The sequence below is a fragment of the Neophocaena asiaeorientalis genome, unplaced genomic scaffold (genome assembly GCF_003031525.2).
Source record: "Neophocaena asiaeorientalis asiaeorientalis breed wild unplaced genomic scaffold, Neophocaena_asiaeorientalis_V1.1 scaffold202, whole genome shotgun sequence".
Taxonomy (NCBI): Eukaryota; Metazoa; Chordata; class Mammalia; order Artiodactyla; family Phocoenidae; genus Neophocaena; species Neophocaena asiaeorientalis.
Genome location: NW_020172627.1, coordinates 2092378 through 2106530, shown reverse-complemented (window position 1 = coordinate 2106530; position 14153 = coordinate 2092378). Strand labels below are relative to the sequence as shown.

At 39.7% G+C, this 14153-nt stretch overlaps 1 protein-coding gene across 5 annotated transcripts in view; it reads right to left on the bottom strand.

Moving 5' to 3' along the window:
• MARCHF8 (membrane associated ring-CH-type finger 8) overlaps positions 1-13566 on the bottom strand; it is a 109869-nt gene extending 96303 nt beyond the window's left edge. For 2 of the 5 annotated variants that reach the window (XM_024739121.1, XM_024739118.1), the window contains exon 1: positions 13181-13566. The gene's annotated coding sequence lies outside the window, so the exon portion shown is untranslated. Of the gene's footprint in view, positions 1-9590; positions 9816-12545; positions 12679-13180 lie in introns of all 5 variants that reach the window. The other 3 variants (XM_024739119.1, XM_024739120.1, XM_024739124.1) reach the window with 3 other exon arrangements.
• Positions 13567-14153: the final 587 nt, after the last annotated feature.

The window sequence follows — 14153 nt, the reverse complement described above, 5'->3', positions numbered from 1 at the left end:
TTCCCAGCTTAGCTTAAAAGAAAAGTGGCACGCATTCAAACACCGTATGCTAACACATATATATGGAATCTAAAAATAAAAATGGTTCTGAAGAACCTAGGGGCAGGACAGGAATAAAGACGCAGACGTAGAGAATGGACTTGAGGACACGGGGAGGGGGAAGGGTAAGCTGGGACGAAGGGAGTGGCATGGACATATATACACTACCAAATGTAAAATAGATAGCTAGTGGGAAGCAGCTGCATAGCACAGGGAGATCAGCTCGGTGCTTAGTGACCACCTAGAGGGGTGGGATAGGGAGGGTGGGAGGCAGACGCAGGAGGAAGAGCTGTGGGGATACATGTATATGTATAGCTGATTCACTGTGTCATACAGCAGAAACTAACACAACCTTGTAAAGCAATTATACTCCAACAAAGACATTAAAAAAAAATCAAAGGTCATTCAAAAAGAAGAAAGTAATAGTGCTCCTTTCCCCACATGAATCATCAAAAACCACGTAAGAGTTAAGAGAAGCAACATTTTCAAAACTGAGAACAAAAAGTACTCAGTCTGCACTTCAACCAAAAACAAACTGCAAATAAAAAGGAATTTATTATATGAATTGTCATTATTATAATTCAGTTAAAGTTAGTGACCTCTGTGTCACATTACAATATGTTTTTTCTTGATTATTTTAACAACTTTATCATGTCATGATTTCTACCCATGGGAGGCCAGAAAGTTAGAGAAGTCATCCAGCACCATCCCTGGCTGAGATTTAAATAATCTCGACCTGACTCTATCATTTGTCAGTCTGACCTTGACTTTTGTCCTTTCAGTGTTAGGAAGCATCCAGCACTTAAGGTGGCCCATTTCGATGAGCCACCTTATCCTGTTCCTCATCGAATATTCACCCACACGTTTTAGCATCCAGTGATGATTTTCCAAGAGCGCCACCCTTCCATCCACAGGCATTAGTTTTGCCCTCGATTAGAATTGAGTGAAACAAACTTAATTATTCTCAATGTATCAGCACTTAAAAGTTTCTGTAAAATTATCCTGCCCTCCCCACCCGAATCCTTTTTCTTCTCCTGGTTGTAAAATGTGTTCTCCTCATGAACTGTGTTATAACTAGCTCAATTATGATTCAGTGAGACAAAAAATGAATGGAAGAAAGAGAAGGAATCTTAGAGATCAACCAGTTCAAACTCAACCCTACTTTTATAAATGAGTAAAATAAGGCAGAAAGGGATGAAGCAAGGCTGCTTGGCAAAAGTCAAGCAGCTATTCAGGAAAGCTGGGGGTGGAACTCAGGTTTCCTAACTCTTAAGTCTAATCTCTTAAGTCTAATCTCAAAGTTGTATTAGATGCTGTTACTAATAGAATTGACATTTTTAAAGTTTTATGATAAAATAGAAAAATATTTTTAGTTTTAATAAGTTAAAAACGACTCACATCATCACCATCACTTTATGAAGTAGTGTAACTGTGATCATCCACACTTTATGGATGAAGAGATCCAGGCCCAAGGTCATCATTAAGCACTGAAGCTGGCTCCAGAGCCATATCCTTAACTGCTATGCAATCTGGGTAAGCACTAGAACATTCCTAACACTATCACAACTGAATTAACAAACTTAAGACTTTCAGTGATTCTTTAAATTTTTAATGCTTTGATATAATCTAATATAAAGATATCTTTCCTGAGAACATATTTAAATTAATTTTTAACAAATCAAGTTAAATTTAAAGATTTACAGTATGTAGCCTCCTGGCATAAAATAAAAAGGTAATTTAAACTTAAAAATTAGGTTACAGTATTAAAGTATCATCTTCTACATCAACTACCCTAAAGAAATTCACCAAGAAGCAAACTAATCTTTCTGGGAGCAACACAGAAGGAACTCATTATGGCTTGGAGCTTTTTGAGAAACCTTAGCCAAGCAAAGCTTCATGCTCTCAATTATTTCCAAAGGCTCTTCCACGTGATTGTGTGCCATGAACAATACAAGCACTGAGCAAATAACATATTCAATCTGCCTAACTCATACAAATGAAATAAAATATTAAAAAGTAATAAAGGTGTGGACTGAATACTTAGGTTTAGTTCCTCTTCCACCAAGGCTCTATTAAAATGATAATAAAAGGATTTTTTTAAAAAGAAGCAGCTTACACTTCTGGGAAGTTAATGTACTTTTCCCTATTTTTCCACTAAGGACAAGTAAAAACTCTGCACATTATAAGTAAAAATAATACAAGACTCTGAAAGGCAGAAAGGAGGAGGCATACCAGCTAGGGACCTCAGGATTCAAGGAAAGACATGGTGTTCAATTTCCTGGGTTTTCTTTTTGCCTCATATAATCCAAACTTGGAGCTGAAGAACTGGTAAATCCAGAAACACCAAGAAGTGTAAACAAACAAAAAAGCCCCAAGAAAAGCCTGCTCTTTCTAATAACCAAAGGAGTAGGAAAGGGTCAGCCTAGAAAGACAAAAAAAAAAAAAAAAGGAGAAAACAATCACCCTACTCCAGCCAAATACCACAGGAAAAAAAACCTGTGGCCACACCCCTACCCATGCCAGCAAAGACCAAGGGTAGACTAGACATCTTCTCTCACCAAGATGTAACAAAGCATCCCAACATCCCCATCAGGACGGTATCAAAGGAGGCTGAGTAGGTAGCTGGGACTTTCATCCCCACCACTGCTGTGTCTTGGTTAAAAAAAAAAAAGTCTCGGGTCTTCCCTGGTGGTGCAGTGGTTGAGAGTCCGCCTGCTGATGCAGGGGACACGGATTCGTGCCCCGGTCTGGGAAGATCCCACATGGCGCTAAAAAAAAAAAAAAAAAAAAAAAAAAAAAAAAAAGTCTCGGCAAAGGTATAAAGAAGAGCCAAAAGGAAATTTCAGAACTGAAAAATACAATTACCAAAATACAAAAACCAAGAGACGGGCTCACCAGAATGGTGGGGACAGAAAAAAACAGTGAACCAGAAGACAGACCAATAGAAACTACCCAATCTGAATGTCAAAGAGAAAAATAAACTGAAAAAGAAAAATAAACAGAACCTCAGGCACCTGTGGGTCTATAACTAAAGATTTAACATTCATGTCATCAGAGAGAGCTGAGCTGAAAATGTACTTGAAATAATGGCTGAAGATTCCCAAATTTGGCAAAAGATGTATTTACAGACTCAAGATTCTGAGCAAACCTCAAACACGATAAACTCAAAGAAATCCTCAGCAAGATATGGAACAGTCAAACTTCTGAAAACTAAAGAAAAACATATATATCTTGAAAGCAGTGAGAGAGAAATAACACCTTACCTACAGGGGAAACATCATTTAAATGGCAGCAAATATTTCATGAAAAATCAGGGAGGCCAGAAGGAAAGACACAACACCTTTCAAGGACTGAAAGAAAAGAACTGTCAACTCAGAACCTTATATCCGAAAAAAAGAATGCTTCAAAAAGGAAGGGGACATCAAGACATTTGAGACAAAAGTAAACTAAGAGACGGTGTCACCAGTAGATGTACCCCCAAAGGGTGAAAAAGCTACAGGAAGTTCTCTAAACAGAAAAAAGAATCCTTAAAATATTAGCAAACAGAATTCAGCAAATATAAAAGGAATTATAAACCATGACCAAGTGAGGCTTATTCCAAGGATGTAAGAATTTTTTCAATTTTTGAAAATTAATCAGGGGGAGGGATAAATTGGGAGATTGGGACTGACATATACACACTATAATATATAAAATAAATAACTAATAAGGACCTACTGTATATCACAGGGAACTCTACTCAGTACTCTGTAATGACCTATATGGACAAAGAATCTAAAAAAGAGTGGATATATGTATATGTATAACTGATTCACTTTGCTGTACAGCAGAAAGTAACACAACATTATAAATCAACTATACTCCAATAAAATTTTTTTTAAAAAAGGAAAGTAATCAATGTAATCTACTATGTTGAGACTAATGAATAAAATCATATGATTCCAATGAACAAAGAAAAAGCATATGACAGAATTCAACACCCATTCACGATTTAAGAAAAAAAACTCTCAGAAAAATAGGAATAAAAAAGAACATCCTTAACTTGAAAAACAGCACCTACAAAAAAAAAACCCTACACCTAATATTATACTTAATGATAAGAAAACAATTGCTTTGCCCCTAAGACTGGGAAAAAGGCAACTCTTATTTACAACATACTGCTGGAAGTTCTAGCCAATGGAGTAAGGCAAGAAAAGAAACAAAAGGCATGCAGCTTAGAAAGAAAGAAAACTGTACCTATTTTCAGATGACACAGAAAGTCCCAAGGAATCTACAAAAAATACTCGCAGAATAAGTGAATTCAGCAAAGTTGTAGTATATAAGATAAACATACAAAAATTAGTCATACTTCTAATACAAACAATGAAAACAAGGACAAGGAAATTAAAAATACAACACCATTTACAATCATGAAAAAATACGGCATACTTAGGTGTAAATGTAACAAAGATCTTTTATGCTGAAAACTATAAAATGCTCATGAAAGAAATTAGAGAATAAACTAATAAATTAAGATGCATATACCTGCGTTCATGGACTGGAAGAGTCAACAAAGTAAAAATGTCTATTATTCCCTAATTAATACACAAGCTTAACGAGATTCTTGTCAAGGGCTTCCCTGAAAAAAAAAAAAAAAAAAAAAAAAAAAGGTTCTTGTCAAAATCTTTTAAAGACTTTTGTAGACATAGACAAGACTATTTTTAAATGCATATGCGAAAAGCTAAAACACTCTTTTTTTTTTTTTTGCGGCATGCGGGCCTCTCACTGCCGTGGCCTCTCCCGTTGCGGAGCACAGGCTCCGGACGCGCAGGCTCAGCGGCCATGGCTCACGGGCCCAGCCGCTCCGTGGCATGTGGGATCTTCCCGGACCGGGGCACGAACCCGCGTCCCCTGCATCGGCAGGCGGACTCTCAACCACTGCGCCACCAGGGAAGCCCCTAAAACACTCAAAAAAGAAGAGAATGGGAAGAATCACTCTACTGATTTCAAGACTTATTATAGAGCTACTATCAAGACTGCATGATACTGGCAGAGAGACAGACATATAATTCAGTGGAAAAGAACAGAGAACCCATGAATAGACCCACACAAATATGCCAAAATGATTTTTAATTAAGCAATTCAGTGAAGGAAAGAGAACTTTTAAACAAATGGTGCCAGAGCAATAAGGGGAAAAGAATGAACCTCAAATGAAGTTTCAACACCTTACACAAAAATTAACTCAAAATAGTTCATGAACTTAAATGTATAACCTAAAAGCTTTCAGGGGAGAAAAAGCATTAAAAAAAAAAAGCTTTAGGATTTAGAGTTAGACAGAGTTCTTAAACTTGACACCAAAGCCTTGATTCCCAATTGGAAAAGTTTATAAATTGAACTTCATAAATATAAAAAACTTTTGTTCTTCAAAGGGTGAAAAGATCAGCCACAGAGTGGGAGAAAATATTTGCAAACCACATATCTGACAAAGGACTAGTATCTAAAATATATAAAGAACTCTTAGAAATCAACAACAACAAAAATCCAATTAGTAAATGGGCAAAAGACATGAAGAGACTTTTGCTGAGAGAATATACAAGTGGCAAATAAACACATGAAAATACGTTCAACCTTACCAGCCATTAGGGAAATGCAAATTAAAATCACAATGAAGTTATCACTACATATCTACTAGAATGACTAAAATTAAAAATGGTGCCAATAGCAAAATGTGGGCAAGGATAAGGAGAAATTGAACCATCCTTTCCATATTGGTAGGAATGTAAAATGGTACTCTGGAAAACACTTGGGCAATTTCCTAAAACATATCATGTGAATATCATACAGCCCAGCAACTCCAGGAGTTTTATAACCAGAGAAATGAAGTAATATGGTTACAGGAAAACATGCACACAAATGTTTATAATAGCTTTATTCAACTAGATGTCCTTTGGCAGGTAAGTGATTAAACAAATTATGGTACATTCATACCACAGAATACTATTCAGCAATATAAAAGGAATAAAAAAAGAACTATTTGGACATGAAACAACAATGATGAATCTCCAGAGAATTATGCTCAGTGAGAAAAGCCAATCCAAAAAGATCACATAATGTATAATTCCATTTATATAATATCCTTGAAAAGACAAAATTATAGAAATGGGAGAACAGATTAGTGGTTGCCAGGGGTTAAGAAGGCAGTGGGAGCAGGGAGAAGTGGGGTTAGTTATAAAAGAACAACATGAGGGGGACTTCCCTGGTGGCGCAATGGTTAAGAATCTGCCTGCCAAAATGCAGGGGACATGAGTTTGAGCCCTGGCCCAAGAAGATCCCACATGCCGCAGAGCAACTACGCCCGTGCGCCACAACTACCGAGCCTGCGCTCTGGAGCCCACGAGCCACAACTACTGAGCCTGCATGCCACAACTACTGAAGTCTAGAGTCCTTGCTCCACAACCAGAGAAGCCACTGCAATGAGAAGCCCGTGCACAGCAATGAAGAGTAGCTCCCACTCGCCGCAACTAGAGAAAGCCCGCGCGCAGCAACAAAGACCCAACGCAGCCCAAAATTAATTAATTAATTATTTTTAAAAAAGAACATGAGGGATCCTTGTGGTGACAGACATATTCTGCATCTTAACTATAAAGATGTCAATATCCTAGTTGTGATATTGTACTACAATTTTGCAAGCTGTTAACTTTGGAGAAAACTGTATAAAGGTTAAATGGGATCCCTCTACATTATTTCTTACAACTGCATATGAACCTACAGTTATCTCAAAATGAAAAATTAAATTTAAGAAAAAGGGAAAAAAAAGACATAAATCACAAGGCCACAAGTGAGGAGAGATGGCACCCAAGCAGACAAAAAAGATTTCAACTGTTTTTTAAAGACAGAAAATATGGGAATACTAATTAATTTAGCAAAGTGGAGAAAGCCACAATAAAATGTGAAATAATAAATATACAAAATGAGCTAATTTGCCTATAGGATGCCAAAGAGCTCAGGTCTCAGGTTTTGAGTAGTAGTAAAATACTGGCTAAAAATAGAGAGAAACTTCTACAAATAAAACAACTAGTTCCTTGGCCACCTCTCCAACAGAAACCGCTACCAGAAGTGGGATGCTATCATAACAAAAACCTCAACAAGTTGCATTTTTCTTAGTCACCACTCTGTACGCAATGAGGAATTTCATATCAGAGAAGGGAAAGATGATGATTCACCTTATGCAGTAGAAAAATGGTTACAAAACCTGTTGATGGCTGTAACTCAGAAGGCAAATCACACACATGATGACTTTAAAACTGTATGGGGAAAAACTGGAAAATGAAACTTTACAGTGTAGGCTGGTTATTATTGGCTGTTTCTAGCAAAAATCAAAAATTTATTTGGTTATTGGTACTCTGAATTGACTGAAAGCATATGGATTAAGAGTCTGCTAAGTTTCTGTAGGAAATGTATTGGCAGAAAAACAACAGGCCCAGATTTGGAATGTCTGTTCAAGACTTAAAAACAACCTCTGGGAGTCCAACCTTCTACAAACAGGCAAACTGCATGATACCCAGGACAGCATCAATTCTGGACACAGGGTGTGAGCAAAAAAAATAATGGAAAAAGAAGAACCCTAAGGATGTTCCCTGGAGCCATGGAGAAAAAAGGATGTGAGTGTTTCTCCCAGGGAACAAAATCAGAGTCCAATCAAGAAACATCCTTCCCTTCCAGGGAAGGGAACCTTCCTTTATTATCTGTCCATAAACATTAAAGAACTGCTACAGAAGAGTAAATACTGTGTGTCTGTGCTTCACCTTCCAAATGCTACTGTTTACTAGTCATGTTGTGCCCTTATTATAATACTTTGGTGAGGAGGGTAATAAATAGTGTTTTGTTAATTCATTTGAACAAGAAAGGCTTATCTGGAACTGATAAGATAGCCTGGCACCACTCAGAGATCCCATACAGGCATACCTCATTTTATTGTTCTTCATTTTACTGGAACTTAGCAGATATTGCATTTTTTACGAATTAAAGGTTTGTGGCAACCCTGCATTGAGCAAGTCTATCGGCGCCATTTTTCCAACAGCATTTGCTCACTCTGTGTCCTCTGTGCCTCTGTGTCACACTTTGGTAATTCTTAAAATAGTTCAAACTTTTTCACTATTCTTGTATTTTTACGGTGATCTGTGATCAGTGTAATCTCTGATGTTACTATTTTAATTTTTAGATGCCATGAACCATGCCCATGTGAGATGGCAAACTTAATCAATAAAAGTTGTGTATGTTCTGACTGCTCTACAAACCAGCTGTTCCTGTCTCTCTCCCTCTCTTCAAGCCTCCCTATTCCCTGAGACACACAATAGTGAAAGTAGTCCAGTTAATAATCCTCAAGAGAAGGGATGGTTTAAATGAAACAAAGAGTCCTCTCACTTTAAATTAAAAGCTAGAAATGATTAAGCTTAAGAAGGAAGGCATGTTGAAAGCCAAGACTGGCTGAAAACTAGGCCTCTTGCACCAGTTAGCCAAGTTATGAACGCAAAGGAAAAGTTCTTGAAGAATATTAAAAATGCCGCTCCAGTGAACACATGAATGATAAGAAAGTGAAATATCCTTATTGCTGATATGGAGAAAGTTTTAGTGGTCTAGATAGAAGATCAAACCAGTCACAACATTTTCTTAAGCCAAAGCCTAATCCAGAGGAAGGCCCTAACTCTTTTCAATTTGATAAAGGCTGAGAAAGATCAGGAAGCTGTAGAAGAAAAGTCGGGATCTAGCAGAGGCTGGTTCATGAGGTTTAAGGAAGGAAGCCATCTCCATAACATCAAAGTGCAAGGGGAAGCAGCAAGTGCTGATGTAGAAGCTGCAGCAAGTTACCCAAAAGATCAAGCTAAAATGATTAATGAGGTTGTCACACTGAACAACAGACTTTCAATGAAGACGAAACTGTGTTATACTGGAAGAAGATACCATCTAGGACTTTCATACCTAGAGAGAAGTCAATGCCTGGTTTCAAAACTTCAAAGGATAGGCTCACTCTCTCATTAGGGACTAATGCAGCTGGTGACTTTAAGTTGAAGCCAATGGTCATTTACGAAATTCCTAGGGTCCCTAAGAATTATGCTAAGTCTACTCTGCCTGCACTCTATAAATGGACCAACAAAGCCTGGGTGACAGCATATCTTTTCACAACATGTCACTAAATATTTTAAGCCCACTGTTGAGACCCAATGCCCAGAAAAAAAGATTCCTTTCAAAATATTACTGCTCACTGAAAATGCACTTGGTTACCCAAGAGCACTGAGTGAGATATACAATGAGATTATTGTATGGGTGTTTTCATGACCATTAACACATCCATTCTGCAGCTCATGGATCAAGGAGTAATTTTGACTTTCAAGTCTTATTATTTAAGAAATACATCTCAGAAGGCTGTAGCTGTATTCCTCTGATACAGCTGGGTAAAACTGAAAACCTTCTGGAAAGGATCTCATCATTCTAGATATCACTAAGAACATTCATGATTCATGGGAAGAGTTCCAAATATCAAAATTAAGTGTAGTTTGGAAGTTGATTCCAACCTTATGGATGAGTTCTTAAGGGGTTCAAGACTTCAGTGGAAGAAGTCACTGCAGATGTGGTGGAAACAGCAAAAGAACAAGAATTAGAAGTAGAGCCTGAAGATGTGATTGAATTGCTGCAGTCTCTTGATAAAACTTTAGTGGATGAGTTGCTTTTACGGATGAGCAAAGAAAGTGGTTTCTTGAGATGCAATCTACTCCTGATGAAGATGCTGTTGAAGACTGCTGAAATGACAACAAAGGATTTAATATGTTACATACACTTAGTTGATGAAGCAGTGGCAAGGTTTGAGAGGACTGACTCCAACTTTGAAAGAAGTTCTACTGTGCATGAAATTTATCAAACTGCACTGCATGCTACCAGAGAAATGGCTCATGGAAGGAAGAATCAATCAATATGGCAAACTTCACTGCTGGCTTACTTTAAGAAATTCCAACAGCCACCCCAACCTTCACCCCACCCTGATCAGTTAGCAGCCATCAACATCAAGGCAAGACCCTCCATCAGGAAAAAGATGAGGACTCACTGAGGGCTCAGATGATGATAAGCACATTTTAACGGTAGAGTATTTTAAAATTAAGGTATGTACATTGTCTTTTTTAGACATAGTGTTACTGCACACTTACCAGATTACAGTATAGCATAAACATAACTTTTATGTGCACTGGGAAACCAAAAAAAAATTGTGACTTGCTTTATCTCAATATTTGCTTTATTGCGTTGGTCTAGAACTGAACCCGCAATATCTCCAAGGTATGCCTGTACTTTGAACTGAAGGCAATGGCTGGTTGTACAGGGGGTTAGCATGCCCTACATGTGGGAGGGAGAACGAAACAGTCTGGGGACCAGAATGGCCAACTGAAGCAGAGTCAATGCTACTTATCCACTACACTGGTCCCTGTTCCCGGGCAAATTAGAAGAATACATTTTCCAGCCTCCTTTGCAATTATGTTAGAGGTAAGGTGACTAATTCCTTACCAATATAATATGGTGAGAGTAATGTTAGCCACTTGCAGGCCTGGCCTTTAAAACCATTCACTGAGATCCTTCAGCTCTTCCACTGCCATCTTGGAAGCCAGATGGCATAGCTACAGATGGAGGAGTTACATCCAACTTGTGTTAGACTTTTCATGACAAAAATATTTTGTTGTTGCTATTGTGCTGTTGCCATAGCACAGCACAGTCCGGTGCTTTCAACATTTCTTGTGCGTATAAACCATCTTGTTCCGAGGCACACCTGGGATGTGGCCTGAGATTCTACATCTCTCACAAGCACCAGGATGATACCAACGTGAACAGTCTACGGAATACAACTTGAAAAGCAAGACTAATACACAGGGGGAGAACAGATGATTCTCTGGAGAAACCGAATGGCCCAGAGAAAAGGTCTCCCGTAGGAACTGAGCAGCAAGACTAGAGAATTCAGGCTCGCATTCACAGTGAATTAAAAACTACACGTAAACAATATTGTCAACTATTTTCAATCCAACGAAGTATATGCTTTGTAGAACTGAGAAGATGGCTTCCCCTGCCCTTTCCTGCATCTTCCCACCTGTCTTTAAGCCTGTCTTCCTAACCCCAACTTAACCCCCATGACCTGGATTAAATACCACCCCCTCCATGAAGTTCTGCCATTCAATCTAATGACCAGATGGGCACTAATTCTCCTCTCAATTTCCGTAGCACTTCTATCACTTCAAGACCCTCAACACATTATTCCCTGATTGCATGTGATTTAACTCCTCTATCAGAATAAGCACCTGAAAAACTACAACACTGATCACATCAGCCTGGCTCAAAGGCGGCGCTCAGATTTTTTGTTTCTGTTGACTGTTAAATGAATCCATGAATTAGAAAATTCAGGGATTTCAGAGTGAGTTGAGCAAAGAAACTAAATCAGGCCTAATTTTTTTAAAAAAATCCTCAAAAATGAAGAATTAAAAATTACACTCCCCCAAAAAAATTTCAACATTGAAAATCTTCAAAATATAGCAAAGACAAAACTGATAAATAGTTAAAACTAAATGTTTATAGTGCATACACTGGTCATTTCCATACTCACAGGTGGCCAAAGCAAAAGGCCTAAGATCTTCCTGTAGGATTATTTACCATCAGAACAGTCCACTGCTTTAGAAAATGTCTTGAGTCAATCAGATAACTAAAGAATAAGTTTAGTTTGTTAAGTATCTTTTCTAGAAAAAAAAATAGTATATGCCATTTCATGACTCAAATTTGGTACTTTTAGAAATTTTGGCCACTTTTTTTTCTTTCAGTTATTTAAATTGTTTACCACCAAGAGTATAAACCTAAACATTATGTGATTATAGCAAAAAAGAACTGCTACATGGAGCGGGGGCAGGAGGGACCAAAGTGAAACAGAGCTGTTCTTCAAGAACTAGACACTGCTACTGATAACAAACAAAGGGTCTTGACTGGTTTAATGAATTCACTCCCATCTATGCATCTATAATATCTTCCTGGAACTAATTTAAAGAAGACAAAAATGTTGGAGCTAGGGTTGCCAGATTTAGCAAATAAAAATGCAGTCGGCCCAGTTAAATTTCGGATAAACAATGACTTTTTTTTGTTTTGTTTGCAGTACGCAGGCCTCTCGCTGTTGTGGCCTCTCCCGTTGCGGAGCACAGGCTCAGCGGCCATGGCTCATGGGCCCAGCCGCTCCGCCACATGTAGGATCTTCCCGGACCAGGGCACCAACCCGTGTTCCCTGCATCGGCAGGCGGACTCTCAACCACTGCGCCACCAGGGAAGCCCAACAATGACTTTTTAGTAAAGCATGCCCTACGCTTTATACTAAAAACTTATTCACTGTTTACTAAAATTCATATTTAACTGGGTGTCCTGTATTTTATCTGGCAACCCTAAGGGAAGCCAAAATCAATCCAATTTCCTCACTTTGTAGCAGAAACCGTGACCCCAAGAAGGAAGTGACTTACCTAAACCAAAGATCAAGGAAGTCAGTTTGCTTTCAAAAGAGAAAACATATTTCACTAGGTCACCTTGGGTTCCACTCATGGTCCATTCGACCTCTGATTTTCACACACCTCACAGAAGCACCAAGCAGACAAGCTGTCAAAGGATATGGTTTTCCTCTTTTAATATCAAACTGTGAGTTCTAGTAAACTTACCAACTCTAGTCTTCAAAAACAACAAATGAGGAAACTATGTATTTCTCTTAACTTAAAAAAAAAAAATCCTCCTTATAATCTTTTTGCCTACACACCATCACCTCAGATTCTGTTTATGTTCACTCACTACATAAAACAGGACCTCCTTTTCTCCCAAACCTAGTTCTCTCAGGGGTATGGGAGCCGGGGAGGGGGGAGGAAGACAGTATGGCAGATAAAGATTCTGATTTTGACAAATTCGGCTTCCAAACAAGGTTTTAAGAAAAAAGGTTCCGTTGCATTTTTAAAAGCCTGGGGGGAGAAAAAAAAGTAACATAAACCATTATGACTTTCTCTAAGTTTTCTATTAAAAACTTCACCGTAGTGAACAAGAATCCAAATCGTGTCAGGTGAAAAACTGAAAGTCAAACAGAAACTCAGCAATTAAAAGACAAAATATCTACCTATGCTTTCCCTCTGGCAGCTTCCAATGTATACAGGCCTCTCTCGAGATCACACACGTCGGAAGAGTAAGATCCTCAGAAATCACCTAGTCCATCCTTTCATTTTACAGATGTGGAAACTCAGGCCAAGGGGAGGGCTGACTTGCCCAAGGTCTCAAAGCCCGTCGGGGGCAGGACTTCAACTGGGACTCCACGCTGGCAGCCCCAGGCCCTCAGCGCCCGATGGCTCCTGCGGCCCCCGGCTCAGCCCGGCCCAAGGGCAGCCTCGAAAACCGGGGCGGAAGAGCCCACGGCCCGGGGTCGCTGCCGCCTTTCGGCCGGATAGGCGCCTGGGCCCCGGCCCAGGGCGGCGCGAGGCCCGGGCCTCGACGGCCGCCCCCGACCCGCCCACCTGTCGCGGACCGCACAACGGGCAGCCACACCCCCTGTGAAACCCCCGCCCGCCTCGGGCATGCCGGAGACGCGGACGCAGCAGGGCTGCAGCTCGGCCACCGCTAAGCCTGTTTACAACCCTCCGCGGGAGGACGCCGACTGGTCTGTCACGTGATGCACACGTCACGTGCTCGACCGGGGTGGGGCAGAGGCGTTGCCCAGCGACGACGGTGATGTGGGGGCGGGCGTCGGCGTCGGCGCGGTCTTTCTGCTCTCCCAGGTCATGGGCTGCAGCCGGCGCGCCCTGATCAACCCGGGCGAGGAAGAGGAAAGACCCACCACCGGCTTCGTCCTTTAGTGACCCCTGAGCCTAACCGCATGTATCATTCTTGTTTTGGAAGGGGGAGGGAATTCGGTCCGGCATTATGATGTTGAACTTGAAAAGAAAAATGGAAAATACTTCTTTACCCAAAGCTAGAAAACAAAGGGAGAGCAGAGGAATAAGCAATAATGGTTTGATTTGCCTTAATGAACACTTTTGTTTACTTTTGCTCCCTAATGTGAATGAAGGTCCACAGCCTACCATCTCCCCCATCATAGA